The sequence below is a fragment of the Anser brachyrhynchus genome, assembly GCF_964034855.1.
Source record: "Anser brachyrhynchus genome assembly, chromosome: 10".
Taxonomy (NCBI): Eukaryota; Metazoa; Chordata; class Aves; order Anseriformes; family Anatidae; genus Anser; species Anser brachyrhynchus.
Window position 1 is genome coordinate 18,980,040 of NC_137705.1, and position 17,326 is coordinate 18,997,365.

Genomic DNA, 17,326 nt, shown 5'->3' on the forward strand with positions numbered 1-17,326 from the left:
AATCTAAGTTCTAATTCCTTTTGTCTTCTTACTTTGAGTAACTATAGTATATGAAGTTTGCTATGACTCATTCTTCCCACAAATACTATTTCTTTGAATAGCCCTTGTAAAAGCATGCCTTTCATATTAATTGTCTTAGTTGGCAACTGTGTAGCCTTTTTTCTTCCTGGGTGAGTGATTTATACCTACCGATCTCTGGATCTGCCTCATGCTATACATGGTGCATGCCAAGCTAGTGGTAATATTATGTTGTACCTATGATTACTGTACTTGCATTTTGAAAGAACAGAGTTGGATGGTAGAGTATATCAATCACTGAAATTAGTTTTCTCTATTTCTTCGCAGGCAAATAACTTTAACAATTTTTTCTTATTGTAAATCTTGTATTTGTTTTCAGAAGATGACACTCATTACATAGAGGCTTCATTTTAATTCTCAGTAACATTAAAAAAGGATAGTGGACAAAGAAGGGGAAAATGTAAAATAAGATGTTATTTCCAGCCTCCAAAAGAACCCTCGTTGCATGACTTTTGCTCGCTATAAGAAATACTAAAAAGAAATATGGAAGGTAAATGATGAAAGTTCATTCAGGTAAAGAATTAAAAAGCATCTGTTGTAGCTTTCATATGTGAGTGGCTGCTGAGCAGTCTATTTTAACTTCAGCATGATAGGCAGTCGTGGCAGTATTCTGAAGAACAGCCGTGGTTGTAGGCTTTCTAGTTGCTTTTGTAATACTTCAAATTTCTCTGATGGCACAGTGTAACTGTCATGCCCTATGGGAGAATTCTATACCGAATTATATAGACTCACTAAGTTTGTCCAACTGCGCTGGCATGCACTCATGACAGCAGCATGCATGGATATTGCTATGGTCATCAACTTCTCCAGCTGCCTTCGGTTGCTGGAAGAAAGGGGTGGATTATCTGGGGACAGCCTTTGGAGTGAGTCCAAACTGTGAAACGCAAGCTCACCCTTTTTAGAAGGGTAATGAAATCCTTTAAACATTGCTTTTCTTGCTTTGGGTTTTGTTGGGTTGGGGTTGGTTTTGTTGGGTTGGTTGGGGCTACGTTTTTGATATTTCTTTTCTCTGGATTTAATCAAGAGGTTAGAAATTGGATCAAGTTGTTTAATCCATTTAGTATGTAATTCAATATTGGTTAATATGGGCTTAATACGTAAATTCATGCTTGTAGATTACTTTTTAATTACTCATTCTTCATTCTTGCTAAAGTAACAATAAAATCTTGGTTATAGCTGAAAGGTGTTGATGAGGTTCAAGGAGCTGACAGTGACTTTTCTTTTTATACAGTGGAAATTAGAGATGATTATGAGGGATTTTGAGTGGGAAATGAGGTAATACTAGCTGGTTTTTTATTTAAATGGAGGCATAAAGGTCACAAACGTCATTTTTCCATTAAGAAAGGTAACTCAAACAAGGATGGTCATTAAAAAAGTTACTTTAATAATGTAGCACGTCTTTATCTTATAAGTAATAGCTGGTGGAAGCTGTTACATCAGTTCTTAGGACAATACTGGAGAAAGGTTATTGTGTTTGGAAAAATTACAAGGATTTTAAGCTTACTTATGAAAGAGGAAAGTTTGTTTTCATCAAGAAATTTATAAATAGAATGAATATTGTGAATGCTGAATGCTTTGCTTTCAAAGGAGAGTGATGTTCACCAGCTCTAGCATAAAATCTGCTATCCTTTGTTCTGATTTTGAGATTTTGCTTTGCTCTCTTCTGTGCAAAAGCAAAGCAAACAACTTATGTGGCAGAGAAAATCGGGTACAGAACAGACTGCCTATTTACAAATATAATTTTAATTTGAAGGGATGCGTTAAGAGATTAAAACAGTACTCAGAAAATTGCAATCTTTTATTCTAGTATCAAAAACAACTTGACAGTCTAGATCTTCATTGTACTTATGTTTTTTTCTTATTTTCCTGTGGGGCTTAGTGTATCTGTTTCAAAAAGAGTATCAAGACTACTCTAACTTCATATTTAAGTATGGGATCTGATTAATACTTCAGGCATGCAAGAGAGCTATAACATTAATACTGTTGTTACTGCAGCGAGATGCTATTACAGATATCACAAGACTTGTTATAGAAGGAAACATGATTACTCTGGATTAAAGAAGTTGCCAAAGGCTTGAAGGATTTATAAGTGCTGCTGCTTTGTGTTATATATAACTTCATTATTTTGTTGAAAATGTTTAGATTTAGAATTAATGAAGCACAATAAATGCTGATGAAATGAATCAGCAGGTTTGACAGCCTTTAGCTGATGCTGAGCAGATGATGAATTTTACTGTAGTGTTCTTTAAGCCTCAAAATTGCTAGATATTTACAGAAAGCAATACATTCAGCATTTGCACAGACAAATGAAAGCAATATTCTTAGTAACTGGAGTGACGCTGCATCTGGTAAGACACGAGGAAACAGTGCCAAGTTGTGCCAGGGGAGGTTTAGACAGGGTATCGGGAACAATTTCTTCACAGAAGGGGCTGTGAGGCCCAGCAATGGGCTGCCCAGGGCAGTGCTGGAGTCCCCAGCCCTGGAGGTATTGCAGAGACATGTGGAGGTGGCACTAAGGGATGTGGTTTGGTGCTGGGGCATGGTAGTGTTAGGTGGATGGTTGGACTAGGTAACCTTAAAGGTCTTTTCCATCCTAAATGATTCTGTGGTTCTCTGATGTGCTTGAGAATTGACATGAGCAAGGCATCAATTTAAGAATGCGCCTGAACTGACTTATTGTAGGGCATGTGAGAGAAGAAACGGTTCGGTGACCTCCTGGCGGAGGTGTCTGTGGTCTGGGTCTTGGTGGGAAAAGCTGGCGAGAGCAGTCATCGTCTGCAGAGGGGTGAAGAGAACGCACGAGGACGTGAGGGGTGATGTCAGTGTGCTGGCTGCGTGTGTCTGAGCGAGACCAGGATTGAGGACCACTGAAAATCTAAGCTGTGCTGTCCTGGGGACAGAAAAAGGGGTTGACAGCTCTTGCAGTGTGAAAGGGGTCTGGGGCTTGCTGAAAGACTAGGTGGGCTGAGTGAGTTAGTTGTAAATGTTTGGAGATTAAGAGGGACAGAGAACAGGGTTTGCAAGCCTCAGGCAAAGAGGAAGTGGGAAAATGTGGCTTTTGAAACAAAGGACTTAATTTTGGCTTTTTTCTGCAGCATCTCCAAAATTTAGTTAGCATAATTAGAAGTGTTAGCATAATTAGAAGGGACAATGAAATGTAAATTCCTCACGGCACTGCTGTGTGCTGGGTTGCCACGAGGTCCCCGTTTTGTGTGAAGTAAGAGCTCAGTGAATGCATATCATGTCAGTTTGATTGCTCCATTAATCTCAGCTGTACAAAATTGGCTGTATTTTAAAATAGCTTCATTAACCCAGCCCAGAGACTAGTGTGACATACAGTAACTTGTTGCAGACAGCTGCATCCCATTCCACTGTACGAAGTCTGCAGTACTGCAGAGATGTTTCAAAACGATCTGGTTTATTAACATCTGGTTAATTACAAATTATTTATTCTGATGTTAAATTTAGTAGAGCAGTCATCATTTGCTCTTGTTACCATGATGCAGAATTGGCGTGGCATGTATTAATGTCAGTGTTAGTAAATCTGAATGAGAAACAAGCAGTAACCAATGATGAAAGGCTTTCCAACTCTGAAATAGACTTACTGCATTTGTTTCTTACAGGCAAGACTATAAAAGGAAGATATTTAATGGCAGAAATTGTTTTTCAGTTCCATTTGCTCTGTAATGTGACTCAGGAATTCACTTCTGTAAAACTATGACTAAGTCCCTTTTGCCTTTGAGGTATAGACCTGGATGAAATCCAGTAGAAGATTGGATTTCAGCAAACTGGAGAAGTTCTTTCGTGGGCTTTTCAAATTTGCATTTAGGACAAAGCTACTTCAAAAGTCAGAACAGATTTCTCATGTAACTATTCCTTGATCAGGTGGGTTTTTTTGTTTGTTTCTTCAGATAGTGTCTGATTACTAAATTAATCTCTCAGCATTATTAAAACATTCCCCTGCCGAACCAAGCCTACAGTTTTTTGTACATGTCGTCTTTTGTTCCTTTGGAAATGTTAGGTTTTGTAGCAGCGGAGCGAATCCCTGGATAGACAGAGCAAAGAGAGAGAGTAAAAAGGAATCCAGATAAATAAATATTGTGTAGTTTTTTCAGGTGCCATGTTTAATATATGCCAGAGTGTTTGAGAGTGATGTATTGACTCCTGGTAATGGTATCCTATTTGTGAGTTGTTGGGGGATTTTCGGTAAGGTTTTTTTGTTTGTTTCTTTGTTTGTTTTATATAATGAGAAGACGGTGTGCTCATGGTCACAGTCTGCCCATGCAACTGTTTTGAAAAGTCTGCTACACTCTGTGGTGCAATGTGTTTGAGACGCACCGGTGCGTTGTGTGTATTTGCAGTGACAGTAAATGTCAGCAGGTAGAGGAGCACAGAGCAGGATCATCCTGAACTGCACGAGCGCTGCTCCAAACAAACCAGCCAATCCACCTGGCTAGCCCTGAGTGCTGGTCTTGGTGGAAGTTCGTATGCCTTAACGCTTAGGGAGCAGTGTCTGCAGAGGAAGCCATGTGGGGAACATTTGCTGGGCTGGGATTTTGCATGCTGACTTGCAAAACCTACGTTCCAAATTGCATTGAATATATTAACTTCTCATTTCTTGCTTCACGCTATACAAGGCATCATGGAGTCAAAACCTTAAGGACAGTGTATTTTCTCTGTATGTTTTTGGAGATGGAGGACAGGGAAGAACAGAAATGGTCTCCTGCCAATGTTATATGTTAGTGGCAAGCAGAAAAAATCTGTTAGTCCACAAAGAACAACAGCTGGAATTTATCATGTCTTGCAAGCTTTCAGCTAATTTTTCTCAGTGTATCCCACCCAAAGGTATTTTTAAAACTGTTTGGACTAAGCTCTTTTTCTCTCCCTTGTGCTTATATTGACATAGTCACAGATGTTGTTACTATGCAAACCACTATTATTATTATTTTTTTCTTAAATACTTTCCTGGTTTCCCTTTTACTGTGACAATTTTGTTGTTGTTAGGAGATGGAACTATTTCATTCATGGGCCACAAGTGTTTTCTTTTAAGTATTCAAAGTGTCTCATCCTTCTATTGTGTTTTTCCAGTTTACTATAAAGTGCCAAAGTCCTATTCCAATATAGTTTTGTTTAAACCTTCCACTCTGGTTATTTTTTTAATTTTCTCAGTATTGCTTTAGTTTTTCAAGATGTATCATCACTTTCATTTCAGTGATGAAATTATGCTTTCTCATTGACTTACTTCAATCCCATCTGTTGTTAACTGTGTTTAACTATATCACAATACTTTTTTTCTCATGTCCTGTCATAGATTGATTTCTCTGTTTGATTCACTCCCCTCAGCATTAGCTTTGGATTTCTGCTTTGCATCATCTGTATGTTTTATTTTAAGTGGTCACCAGCATGATTTGAATTTAAAATGTTAATCTTTTCAACTTCCAGGTTTACAAAACTGCTTTATGTATTCAGTGGTAAACTCCCTAAAAAAAAAACAGTTCTAGATTCCTATTATATTTGTATTATTTTGTTATTGTAATAACCGATAAGTTGGCACAGCAATGCTTCTAAACAATTTACTTTTTAATAGGGAACTCGATTTTCTATCAGAATGCCATACAAAAATTTTGTTCAAAAATGGCTTTCTTTGCTATTTTCCTGAGCTATTTTCCTTGTCATGTTAAAAAGAAATCAGAATTTTTCTTCCGTGTTTTCTTCTTTCACATTAATATGGGTAATGTGATATTTATTCTGTTTATGATCACAAACACTTCGATTTTCAACAACTGCTCGACAACTTCAATGAATTAGGTTAGTAGTTACTGTGAAGCTGTTTACTGGTTTATATTTAAATTTATTTTGTTTTATATTTAAATATTTATTCTTTGTCTTTACAAAGGCCAAGACTTAAGATTAGGATCAAGTACTGTGTTGGTATTTCATTTGTTTTCTTCATTTACTGGGTGTTTGAGATGCCAGGTATGCTGCTTTCTGGATTCACAAGAAAATTGCCTTGCCTCAGTGTTTATACTTTTGCTTTTTCTTGAACCTATAAAGTCAATTTAGTAGTCTGAAACACAAGTTGATTTCCCATTCTTGTACAAACATGCATCTTCCAATAGTTGTATTCTCATTGAGCAATCAGAAATTGCAAGTACCTGTTTTTCCTGACTGTTAAGTACCAGGCATAATTCAGCAGTCACCCAGGGGAAATACTCTTTCAGCTCCTTTCCCCTCGTCAGCAACCTTCCTCACCTTTGGGACGGCTTCTGCCTAGACTATTATTCTAATATTCATCTGTTGCTAAGTCCTGTTAGTTTATAAAATTGACAATTTAAAATCAAAAGTTACATTTTATACACTAATGTTGATCGAGAAAAGACTTCCCCCCCCCCGCTCCTTTTTTCTTTCTGCCTTATCTTGCTTCTCCCAGCCTAAGACTTGTGTTTGATCTAATGTAACTTCATGGGTTCCTAAAGGAAAAGGCAGGCTATGCATATAACAACGTACTGCCTTAGATACAGAGCAACCTCTGTGTTTTCCTTTAAATGTTATGTTTGCATTGTCCAAAATAGCTGTGTCTGCCCTCACATATGGTCTAGGAGTGAGTTCCAACGTGAGTCAGTCCCTCTGTTTCTGGCTCATACATTTTCTGTCAGGCTTCTCTGTTCAGGCTGTCTATACTTTTTATTGCAGGTTTCTTTTTTTACTATTTTGTCTTTCTCTCCTAAATAATGATATCATTTCACCACAGTTCTGTGAAAAGAGTGAGGCACATGAAAAACCCGGACTGAATCTGTTGTATTGCAGTTAGGCAGTCTTTTTTTATTAAAACTGTTGTCAGTCTCTTAGGTTTTGTTCTTCTAAGAGCCCAAGCATGTTGTTTTTCTGAACAATTCGCATATATATATATGTTTTCACCCCCATGCATGCAGTCGGGCGGGAGGAGCCCCCCTGTTATGGCCCTTTCACGTGTTCAGCCCAGATCCCTGTACATTGTTACACGCTGAGCAGAATAGCCAAGTAAGTGAAATAACAGCGAGAAGTTTGACAGTGTCGTTCTCACCATTGACTTGAGCCTGTATTAAGTCTCGCTTTTATCTCTGGCACGTGAGTATCTCTTCACAGAAAAATACTGGAAGTTCTTGGAATTACAAAGATAGCGAGCTGCTAGCCAAATTTTCCCTGGCTAAGCAGTGACAAAAGCTGCCAGTTGATCTGAGTTTTATGTGCTGTTTTTTCTGACGAGAACTACTGTTCACTCTGAGATCATCAAAACTTTGTTCAGCGAGGATTCAACATTAGATTAGAATTGCTGTTTCCAGAGTTAGAATGTGAATTCGGTTATGGAACAGTGATCAGATCATAGCTAAAGTTGTTCTCCTTGAAATTTTGCAATTAAATTAAATTGAATCCCACTATATTAGTAATTTTAGCTGAATGTTCTAATCCAAAATGAAAATCAGATGTTCTTCATGGAAATAAGGAAGTCCAGACAATGGGTATTGTATTTAGGTTACAAGACTTGTGGTCTTTATTTTTTTTCAGTTTTCATTGTTTATGTTTCAGGCAAGTTTCTGCTCAGTTTAAGGAATAAAACTATTAGTTTTAAAACTTTTTTTTTTAATTTGTATCCAAAAATATTTCTCTTGAGTTGTATAAAAAATCAGGTCCTCTGGAAATTCATTGCCCTCATGAACGCAGTCCTGGTGAGTGAGGAATTTTTATGACTCCCTTAAAAAACAATTGCAAGCATTCCACAAATAAACAATACAATGATTTGGGGCGACGTTTTAATGTGTATTTTACATTAATTTGCTCTCCGATGTTTATTTCAGCATGGCATTTTGTAATGTTTAATTTAATTGTAATAAGAATTCTCTTAGTTGAGAGCAGAGCATTGGACCATGACTAAATGCTGTTCCATCAGCAGCTGCAGATACAGGACCAGGCATGGTATTGGTTCATGGATTTCCACAGGTTCTGGAAGAAGAGCCAGAATAGTTCAGTTACACAGGCCAGCTGTTCTCTTTCTACATTTTTATTTCATTATTTTGCAGTTGTTTTAGCTACTTAGATCTTTTTTTCCTCAATTAGTTTTCCTTCTGTATTTTTCATTAATAATAAATTTCACATGTGATTTTTTTTTTTCTTGCTTCTTTTCTGGGTTAAAAGGGTTGCTGTATCTGATAGTTGGCCATAATAGTAGTAGTGTTGGTATTGGCTTTTGCAGCTCTCTGTGTAAGGTACTGCAAGTAGTGGTTCATATTTTACTGGCACAATTAACCAGTGCACCATTGGTGTGACAGCAACATGTCTTGGTGCAGTAGAAACCCTGATATTGTTGATAGTTGCAGAAAAGTTTAATTTTAAAAATTTGGGGGAAGGGGAAATTAACATCATTCGGTTGTTCATTGCCCAAGGGATAGCAGTCAGAGTCGCATGCCTATAAAAGTTCTCGCTGTTGCTTTTGGACAAGATTTGCTTTCTACTGCACAATCTGCAAACAATCCAAGAGATCCTGTTATCACCACAAGTACAATTTTAATTCAGATCATGTTCAGCTGCTGCAATATTTTTTCTGATTTTGATTTGTGTCAATAATGTTAAGCTATCCCCGAGTGAGCTCACAGGGGAAATTACAACACTTAGAAATGGAAAAATGTTATGCAGCCAGTATGAACCTGTTGCCTGGGATTTCAGACAGACACTTCAGCCTTAGTTTCCACTCTTCTGTCAAACCTGTGTGTCGTCATGTTCTCAGCTCCTTTAATCTGTTAAGTAGAATTGGGAACTGCAGAAAAGTTGCAGTGCTGTGCTGCCCGGGGTGTGCAAGCGGACCCTGTTCTGTAAGTGGGAACAGGAGATGAGTTAGCAGAGATAACTAAAGCCTTCTGTTGTATTTGCACATGAATAGCAGAAGTATAAAGAGTAACTGTGGAGATCAATACAGAGACTTAGGCTGATCTGATTTTACAGGTTCTTTTTCATTTAAGAGAGCCTGGCAGACTTTCAAAGGTTACTTCTGTCAGAAAATCATAAAATGAAAAAATACAAATCAAAGATACAGTGATCTCCTTCCAACTAAAACCACCTTAATTAAGCAAATGCAAAAAGTCACTCTGTCAAAAAGCAGATCGCTTTGCGGTTTTCCAGAGCAGCACAGGGATAGCATCAGCATGCAGAGGTGACAGATCACGGTCTGCTGGTGGATGTTCACAGGGCTCAGGAAGGGAGCAAGATGCTACGAAGCAGTGCTGCTCTGTAGACATTGGGATTTGCAGTGTCTCTGTTACATAGCTCCTCACAGGGGCGTCCTCACTGTTTGGACTGAATCAGTTTTCTTGACTCATAACTATGACGAAGTGATTTATATCACGGTTCAGCACTGCCTTGGTCTCAGCAAAAACATCAAAGAAGTGAGTGTAAGCTCCAGAATAAGTAGTTGTACAAACTGGGTTCTCGTTTGGGTATTTTGAGTGGGTAAGAGTTGCTGGGTTTGTGTAACTTCAGGATTTATTGAATTCTCTCATTTCTGGTTCATTAACAAATATCCTAGAGGTTTTCTTTCAACAACATAAAAAGCCTTTGCAGAAGGTATGGATTTTTATTATAGAGGAGCTGAAAAATCTTCCATGTTTACTTCTGCACTCTGGTGTTTGGATGTAACCAGTGGAAGCAGAAAGAAGGCCATTAAAAAACAATCTATTACTTCTATATTGCTGTATAAAAAGCAATATGTTTACTTCTTAGTTGCTGAAGGATAATTTTAGTTTTAGGGATTTAGAAATACTCTGCAGTTTCTGGATATGAATTCTCTTGATCCCGGATGATGCTGTCCGGCTCAGGAGGAAAGGCTCCCAGCAGCCGTAGGGATGGCAGTCCCGTCCGCCCCATCCAGCGACACGTCTGCAGGGATGAACGGTCCCTTTATAGTGGGGTGTATGCAAAAGAGGAAATCTCGTGTCCTTTCTGCTGACTGGGACATGAATTGGGGAAAGCTAACGTTACTAAATAGTGTGTCAGCAGTTCCAGTGAATTAAGGGAGAGGAGACCAAATTGAAACTTGGATGTCATCAGTATTAATAATACAATATTGAAACTAGGTTTAAGCCTTTTCAAGTTGCTGTTGCGGCAGCTTTAGTTTACTCAGCTGTATCTTAAAAGTACGTGTATACTAATCTGAAATAATTTGTAATTCATTTTGCAAACTCCATTAAAATTTTGTTATGGAACTGCCTCAAATAAATGGCAGCGAATAAATGTCTTGCCATTAAAAAGGTTAGTGGAGAAAGTGAATTATCACAGAGGAAGCAACACGTTCATATTGTATTTTCCTCAGTGTTCTTTGCAATACAAAATGAACATGCAGCCTCTTATATAATTAGCAGTCGTTTACTGGGGGAATTTCAGTACTTTCATGTTGTACAAGCTTTTGATCAAAATTTGCCTACACTGCCTTGTTTAATTCTGGCCATCTGGATTAAAAGGTTCTCTTAATCTTAAATACAGATTATAACTCTTTCTTTTTGAGTGCACTGCCATAAAATTTTGGCAAGTTTCCAGCTTTCTTCATTAAAGCTTTCTTTATTATGGTTTTTCGGCCATTAAATGATTGCTATGCACAATGGGTACTTGATTATAATTTGCTGAAACTGGGAATCAGTTACAACAGTAATCCAGTTCTGTAATTAAAAGAGAGCATGTTCATACCTGCTAGGATCTTCTCAGAGCTACTATGGGAGAGGAGAAACCAAATAGTTGAAAGGCAACAATTTATGCTAACAAAACATTTAAGCTTTTTAATCTGACTGTATTTTGTGCTGTGTTGTGGAAGTGTGACTTTTTGCATAATAACTAATTTTGAACCAAAATCTGTGTTCAGGACAGGCAAAAAAGGACACTTTAATTTGTCATAAACCTTCTCACATCTTTTGTTTTTCTTTTGGGTTTGGAATAGAATGTGCATTTCTAGCAGAAAAGGAGCAATCAGGGATGATCCTTGAATCCAATCCAAGTTTTGTTTCTGCTTTTGTGTGGCTTTTGTCAGGGAGTTCAAACTCACTTTCAGTGTTTTTCCACCTGTAAAGATCTGAAAAAAAATGAGAAAATTACTAGCTTTAAAATGATTTTAAAAGCGAGTATTTCATAGATATGTGCATCATTTAATTTTGGTTGTTATGAAGTCAAAGGAAATGGTAACTTGCCTAAGCTGTGTAGTTGAACTCTTTTGGATGAGGAATATCATAAAATAGCCGACGGTATAGTTAAATCTGATTCTTGGTACATTACAGATAAAGAATATACATGATAAATAGAATCAATTTTAGAAAATATTTCTTCAGAACAGTATAACTGTGTAGCAGCTTTACATTACTTTTTCTCCCAAAGTTGTATGCCTTCTCTGCTTGTGCTCCATCTTCGAGATTCCTGTTAGAAAATCTGCACCTACAGAACTCTTCTAGAACCTGAATCTGTGCCAGTTTTTTGAGATGAAGCTGCTTAATGAAATAATTTCATTTAAAATTTTACAAGCATGAATTTGGCTGAAAACAATTTTATTCCACAGCTTACAACTGAAGAGATGCAAACACTGTATGTGCAACAAATTCCTCTCTTGAAATTAACTATTAGTCTGCAGTGAATCATACAGTATATCAGAACTTTGGTTTTTAATCTATTCTATCTCTTGATTTCTCAAATTAAGGAAATACAGTGCTCCTTATTGGCCAAAATAGATTGTGATTTAGGCTATGCACAATGCAAGATTGAATAAAAATTAATGAAAGATGAAGACTTTAAGTGTTCGTTCTACAGAGTCTACTCAGAATTGCTGGTGGCATAATTAGGAGTTTTCAGTGTTACTAAACAAGTGCGTAATATAGTCTTTGAGTTTCTCAAATGAAACTTTAATTAAAAAAAGAGTAATTCATATTTTTCTGAGTTTACTCAGTCTGGTGAACCGTAGTGTTCTGGTGAACATACGATTGAAATGTGTAAGTCTTTTAAGAATAATTAAATAACTTTGAAATTTAGAGTTACCTGAAAAATCCTTTTTCAAACAAATATTTTCATTCTCTTTTTATGACTTTTTTTGTTTAATAATTTTGTTGATTTTGGAAAAAGTAAAAGGCATTTCTTGTGAATCTAATCTTCTCAATGGCAAGCCCATGCAGTTCTTTTGCCAATAGTTTATTTCATATGTATTCAATCCAGTTTTCTTTTCACATACATGAAATAACAGTTTGGCATGTGGTAAACAAAATATATACAGAGAAGAAAAAAAAAAGATTTTTTTTAAATGAAAAGATTTGTTTTATGAAATAATCCTTTCATTGAAGTGAATAATTAAAGTTAAAATAAATAAGATCTTATAAGAGATTGCACAGTAATTATGTAACTTTTAAGAACCAAGAGTTCATGGTAATGAAGTATTTTCATTTTACTAGGTTTTTCTTGGAAAAGTACAATATCATGTGATGATATACCACAGTGTGTGAAAGTAGTTTGCTGGTACAAAATCCAAACATCACAAAGTAATTTCCAAAGACCAGATGTTTATCAGTTCCCTTTTAGGGAAGAGAACAGCAAGGTTCTTATTGAAAGTTTGTCTGCTGGAACTGCAGTGTGGCTCCACAGCAGGCTTCCATGCAGCGTGACTGAGCGCTCGTGTATGACCCACAACCGATGTCCTTTTGAAGAAAGAAAATTGCTTGTGTGGCTGCCTCATCAATAACCAGAACATTACCTTTTAGAAACGGGAGAAAAACTAGCTAGAGGTATTTCTGTGTTCAGTAAATATTTGGCATGGCTTTGGTTCAATATGGTTCATGCAAGGCTGCTTTAACTCTCGTAAATGGAGCCTGAATGCACCTTTGGTTTTTACAGTAATGGCGGCGAGGCCTCCTCCCTCTTCTTTCCCAACTCTGCATGCTTAGTGGGGTTTTTAAGGGGTGTTGGAGCTGAGGACAGACGTGTGAATTATTTTTTTCCAAGAAGAAAAGCACGTAGGCAATGTGGCCACAGTTAGGTCTGTGCTGCGACCCAGGGTGCGTCACCTGTCTCATGTCTGCCTCCTTTTTGCTGCATGTCTGTTAGCCGAGTCCTGTTCTAGTTCAGCATTGCTCTGCGCGAGGCAGAGTGGGACTGTAGTCTGTCTAACACAAGACTTAGGATGCAACCAAGCTGACTAAAAGCCAATATCACAACCTTTTCTCAGTGCACATGCCCTAGAGTAACACCTTGTAAGAAAAGAAAGATCTTAGAGAATGACAAGGATGTTCCTTGCTGGGGAGAGTGTTCAAAGGCCTGTTGTAGAGGAAAGAAAAAAACAGACTCTGATTGGAACCTCAGCTAGTACAGCTCTGAAGAACACATCTACGTGAAACGTGGATTGCTCTGAGTTCACATTGTCAGTGCCCTTAGTGAGAGTGCTTTCCTTCGAGCATGTCCCATTTATATCAGGTAGGTGTTGATTCAGTTGCTGTAACATAGGCTGTCGTAGCATAGGTAGTGAACCTCCATTTCATAAAGCTTCCACATTCTTTTTCGTTTTAACTGATACATGACACAACCATGAGTAAAATGGAAAACAGCAATTCCTGAGGCAAGATGAAGAAAACATCAGAAACGAGTGAAATTGCAGTGTTATGTTGAATTTTTCCAAATACTTGTCGTACATAACCGCTTCCACTTTATAGGGAGGTGACAAAGCTACGCGTCCTGAAAGCTGCACACACACCTGCACACAAAAATAAAAATAAAGTATTAATGCTTTTTCAAGCAATCCAGCTAGTCATCTCAGTCAAAATAAGTTTTTGTTGGTTTAAGTTCTTTCTTAATCGACTCTGGTTTATCCCTGAGTATCTGTTGTTATTAAGTTCTGTATCAGTTACTGATATTTATTGTTCACATGAGATGTAATTGAATGTTATAGAGACACTGAAAGGTAACTGTTATGTCCTAATACGCGTTTGTTTAACCAGTTATAATATTTAATAATTTTTAATCCTTGAATTATACACAAATTTAGCTCACTTTTTTCATTTTTTGTTTCCTGTGTATAGATTATTGCTTACTAACTACTTATAGACAGTAAAGTAAACAAAAGAAATGGTTTAAATTGTGAAGTATGTTTTCTGCAAGATTTATTTTTTCATTTGAATTTGCCTTGCTTGGATGTCATGCTCTTATGATGTGCATTTATTCTGGTTGTTCTTCAGCATCCACTTTTATTTAAGTTTATTCAAACTTTTCTGCCTTTTGAAACTTCTTAGCATTTCTTCAGTAGATTATGATTTGAAGAATAAAATGTTTTCTTTGTCTTAACTAGTTACTAGTATGATTGACAAGCATAAATATAATCTTCACTGGGATATTGAGTTTTTATCTTTTTGTATCTCACTAGAATTTGACCCCACACTCTGAAAATTCATTTTTTTTCCTATTATATTGAATACAAACTGAATGAAATCAGAAGAAATGTCTCCAGAGTATTTGTTTGACACCCACACACATTCTCAGGTGGTGAATATTATAATAGGTCTGGGTATAATGTACTGTTCAGCAGCACCAGCATGATGTTTGCCACTGCTTTTGATGCAATTGTATTGCTCTTGCACTAATTTTCATTAAGGCTGCATCAGGACTTGCTGTGCCATGACTGTGTGGTGTTTTGCATTATAAATAATTTTAATCTAGCATGTACCCAAACTGCGTTCTTACTAATTAGTAGATGCATTATGGCATAATTGAAGGGCGATTTAAATTAGAAAAGTAGACTGCAATGTGCATCTCTTCATCCTGTTTGCTTGCTGTTTGTCTGATTTGTTGCTGTCATGCAGTGTTCCTTGATTCTGTGCTGTGGTTTCCTAGGATACCGCGATGCTTCTGCAAAGCTTAAATCAACTATTCCTTCCTTTTAAACTATTTTAACTAGAGGGTATAGTTAAAGATATTTAATCATGTATTTGCCTGACTGCTTTCACAGGATAACTAAAACACAAATGTTAGTTTAGACATCTGATGTTAGCAGATTGTGTGATAATTAGGGGCGTTGAGAAGCTAGAAAGAAAGCAGAACCTATTATAAAAAAATAAAAGGAAGAAAAGACAAAGTGAATGCTGATTTTTATTTCCTCTACGATAGTTCTAGTTACAAAATAGAAAGCTTCTGAAATTGAAACAGCTTATACTTAGCTAGGCATGCAGTCGTTTTTGATTTCTTTCTGTAGTCCAACAGAAAGAGATGTATTTTTCCAGTGAGTTTAGTTACCATCTATTTCATCTTTGCACTGTTTTCTGTGCCTGATTACAAATGCATTTGTACTTGATTTGACATGGGTGCTTGTATTCTGACAATAATGTAACAAAATATCTATAGTGAATTAGACAATATTTTGTTTTATTTTAGTTCTGAAATATACATGTCAATCCATAAGTTTAGCAAAGAGCAGACTTTTTTTCCATACTAGCATTACAGGATCTTGCTGCTAATCAAATCGTGTTAAAGCCATTCCTATGCAAATATCATGTGTTTTTATGAGGGTGTTTTGCACAAAACTTTCTGCCATAAACTCACTTCTCTAACAAAAGAGGGACTATGGCTGTCTGGAGAATGTTCATTCAAGCTTTGCTATTGAGATGCACTTATAGTAAAGTAAGGTTTCTAGGCATGGTCATTTATGATTGCAACTGTAATGCTAATTTATTCCTGTAGTTCTTTCCATAGTGCAGACAGGGTTTCTCCATTCCTGTTATTTGCAATTAGTTTAAGTATTTTTATTAACATTCAAACGCTTAAATTAGAATTTCACAGTATTTAGTGGTGTTCTTGTTTCATGTCACAAGTTCCAGTTAGTGCAGTTACTGTACAGTTGCTATGCCATTATAAGAGGTACAATTTTAATTAATAACTTTTTAAAAAAATACACATATTATCATTATTATATATATGTTATAAAATATATCTTTACGAAATACAGCTCCAGATGTTGTTCTGTTGAAATGGGAAGGGAATTAGAGTAGATTACATCTGAAGTATTTGTATGATGCTTGCAGTACTACTGTGTGTTTTTGGAGATGAAGGATTGATTTAAGAAGTGAAGCCCATGGGGAATTTCTCAACATCTATCAGAATTTTCACATGCACTGCTCTTCTCTAAGATCTTAAACTCCTTGAAGTTATTCAATGCCAGTCAACATCTTCAGGTTATAAATTACTTTGTAATTAACATAATTGAATTTGAAAGAAGATCACATATTCCCTTCTTGAAAGCTGACTTATGTAGCAGACTTTTCCCAGGTAACCTCAGTAACTTTTCCTTGGGAAAATAAGAGAAATCCAAACTTAATAAACAGGAATGCAAGTTTTACAAAACCGAGTTCCTAATTGCATTGTCTTACCTTTGGCAGTTATCATATCTCAAATGTAACTGGTTTCATATGCTCCCTTCTGCACAGGTATAATAAATAAATTGTCCCTTCAGCAAATGGGACCTTGTACTGCCACTGCAGCTTTAGGCCACTGACTAATGCAGTTTCTTACGGGACTCTGACACATTCAGATGACTAGCAGGGAAAAGAAGAAGCTTAAGCAATGAAGATGTAGGTAATAAATTAGCTTTGTATTTATGTTTTGTTGTATTTTGTTGCTAAGGAAGGGATTTAAAAGGTCTGAATATAAAAGTTCTATTGGAAGTAGCCTAAATCTATTTTTTTCCTCAGTTCAGCAGTCAAATTTCATTCCAGTGTATTACAGTGCTCATCTTCAGATATTTGAACTATGGGATAAAAATAACACTAAGTGCAAATTTGGACAGTGGCTTTTGTATGCACTTAGCTCCTAAACTGTGCTAGTATTTAGGGTTGAGTCTGACATTTTTTGCTAGCTATTATTTGAAGGGAGCTTTTATTGTTAATACTTGAGCCGAACTCATTTGGCTTCATGTTTGTAGAGTGTTGTCTCATGATTTAAACAATGTACCGTGAGTCTTTGGAAATGTCAGGCAAATAAACTATACCTGAAAAAAGCAGGTTATCTTGCCCTCTGAGTCATTAGCTGATCCAAGAGGCTTAGCATTTTCTGGGTACTGATGGTGTTATTCATCAAATATTTGAGTAAAAGAAAAAAAGAGGAGGAGTTTGGCTTGAATTTCAGGTCTTTATGCCTTCACAAATGTCTTCCAGCTCTTCAAAACACAGTAGCCCTTGCTTGTCTTTGTTTCCCTGGGTGCATCATAAGAAAGCAATTT

General features: G+C 36.7%; 1 protein-coding gene across 6 annotated transcripts in view; it reads left to right on the plus strand.

Moving 5' to 3' along the window:
• The window catches only part of ATG7 (autophagy related 7), a 112,214-nt gene that overhangs the window by 56,660 nt on the left and 38,228 nt on the right, over window positions 1-17,326 (plus strand). Inside the window, exon 19 of one of the 6 annotated variants that reach the window (XR_013955726.1) lies at window positions 16,536-16,679. The exons of the other annotated variants lie outside the window; for them this stretch is intronic. The gene's annotated coding sequence lies outside the window, so the exon portion shown is untranslated. The remainder of the gene's footprint in view (window positions 1-16,535; window positions 16,680-17,326) is intronic. 6 annotated transcript variants of the gene reach the window in all.